The sequence below is a fragment of the Triticum aestivum genome, unplaced genomic scaffold (genome assembly GCF_018294505.1).
Source record: "Triticum aestivum cultivar Chinese Spring unplaced genomic scaffold, IWGSC CS RefSeq v2.1 scaffold21923, whole genome shotgun sequence".
NCBI classification, from domain to species: Eukaryota; Viridiplantae; Streptophyta; class Magnoliopsida; order Poales; family Poaceae; genus Triticum; species Triticum aestivum.
In genome coordinates, this window is record NW_025246199.1 from 1 (window position 1) to 2542 (window position 2542).

Sequence of the window (2542 nt, forward strand, 5' to 3'; positions counted from 1 at the left end):
TTTTAATTCTTATTTATTTTCTTGTCCGAACTTATGGTATCATTATCACTGAACCTGCGTGGTTTATGTAGCTGAACTAAAATCCATGTTGTCTGTGAAAACCAGGAAAATTGCATCTACTCAATGGGCCATGATGCAAGCATCGCCGCCGGCAATACTTGGCGCACCAGAGAACCCGCACTGCTGGATTTGTTGAGAGAGGACTGAGGGCAGCACATCCCATGCCTTTTTTCTGCAGCAGCTACACTTGGTTTTCCAACTCACACACACACAAAATTGATAACAAGTTGGCACACGACCTGATAACAAGAGCACACATGAGCTGACAAACAAGAGCACACCCATGATTAACATAATATAAATCCATTGCCGTTTTTTCCATTTGTTAAGTTGCTTTTTTTCCTTCGAACCTTTACTGCTATGATTTTTTTTTTGCAAATTTGTCCCCTTGAGTCAGAACTTAGGCAATTCTTAATTTTTAATTTATGGTACTTATGGTACTAGAGAGTTTGTACTTCTCAAAAAATAATCACTCGATGTTTTTTTAGTTTTAGTTTTTAATTTTCTTTCTCATCCTTATCCTTACTGTCAATGTCATCACCATCGTACTTTTATGGTTTATATAGTTGAACGGACTTACATTTTTACCATTCCTTCTTTTAAAAACTTATGTTTTCCTCTCCAAAACTTTCTACCTGGCGAAAATATTCATGAACTAACAATATTTCTTCTATGTGGAATACACAAGATCTCCTCAATGGGCCATGATGCAGGCATCACCACAGGCAATACTTGGCGCACCGGAGAACCTGTACTGTTGGGTTTGTCGAGAGAGGACTGAGGGAACACGTCCGTGTTGGGGTGGCGGATGCAAGTATTGGAGTTCAGCCTAAAATCACAAGAGAATGGATCAAAATGTAATTTTAAATCTTAACACTGACGACTATTTGATCCAGTTTCCTTTACATACAAGATTCATTCAGTCCTACACAAGTAATGCCCGACCACCTTCACTTGAAACAACCAGCAGCCACAATCTGCTGGAACTCAACTGGAGCACAAACTCCACCTCTAAAACAATTTGGTGTCCCAGTTTGTTTACCATATTCATTTACATTACATTGCAGAAAAACAATTCCATCCAGCTAGTTCAGTTCATGTCAAGCATCATCAAGCAATAGGATCACGTGTGGAAGACGATGGGCGGCTCGCGCATGCGGGCTTGAACTGCTCGCCGGCTGCCACTGATGGCTATCAATCATGCAAAATCTTGACCAAAAAATCACATTTTTCCACATGAAACCAAACTCTTGAACTTGCTCCACGACAATCTTTGAACCTCCTGCAACAACAGTATATATGTCATACATTATTTCTCTCTCTTTGTTCAATCATGCACCCAAAAATTAAAACACAACAAAATACCAGTTGTTTGGCTCCCAAACCTCCTGCATATTTTTTGAACTGATGTTCTTTCGGTCATTGTACTGTTGTTGAACAAACCACTCCGCTGCCAAGTCTGCACCCTTCAATTACCTGCATGAGTACAATTTTTTTAGAATAGTACAAGATGGTAAGATTGCAAGTTCAAATTGTCAATAAAAATATTAGGTTTTGAACTGCTCATGAACATGCATCAATAAAAAAAAATAGAAGAGCAAATCCCGAGAGCTTAAACTTCACATTTAGAAGAAATCTAGTGTTTTACAATAGCATATATAGTAATTTTTATGCCAAGTAACTTCAAAACAGAACATGAATGAAGCTTTTGCAAGAATAGAATACTCCCTCCGTTCCTAAATACTTGTCTTTCTAGGCATTTCAATAAGTGACTATATACGGAGCAAAATGAGTGAATCTACACTCTAAAATATGTCTACATACATCCGTATGTAGTAGTCATTTGAAATGTCTATAAAGACAAATATTTAGGAACGGAGGGAGTAGAATATATGCTACTTTCCATCCAGACAAGGTTTCTCATGGGAATAACAACAAACAACTTGAGGGCACTCAGGGCAACAACAAGAACAAGCAACAAATTTGAACGAATTTGAGAGAGGAGAGATATTTAGCAGCAAGAATGTTCAGACTGCCGTTTAGACAATTATTTGGACAGCTACCAAACTTCCGTTTAGACAACTACTTGGACTGCTGAATACGCATAACTCTTTGCCTTAGTAAACTACAATTTTTTAGTACAAACTTATAACCTTTTGCATCAGTAAACTACAGACATCAACTATGTACTCTTCCCTTGGTAACAACAACTCACAATGGGCGTGGAAGCTAGAAATTACACAACTAGTACCGAATTCAGTAGCAGGAATGTTCAGACTGACGATGTTATTATTTTGTGTTTGTTTGTAAGCAAGGTTTTGGGTTTAAAAGAAACAAAAATGGAAGATTTTTTTATGTCGAGGCAGCATGTCTTGCCGTAGAGCCTGCAAATGTGGGAGAGAGCGGCGGTCTCGAAGAAGGTCAGCACCAACCTCTGTTGTGGTTTCCAGCGAGTAGGATCCAACTAAAAATGGACGACCAC

General features: G+C 38.6%; 1 long non-coding RNA gene across 1 annotated transcript; it reads right to left on the bottom strand.

The window, feature by feature from the left end:
• Window positions 1–1293: 1293 nt before the first annotated feature.
• LOC123177111 (uncharacterized) lies at window positions 1294–2542 on the bottom strand. Its single transcript, XR_006488772.1, has 3 exons — window positions 2493–2542; window positions 1426–1536; window positions 1294–1342 (listed from the first exon to the last, which is right to left on the bottom strand). It is a non-coding gene; the product is annotated as an uncharacterized lncRNA (long non-coding RNA).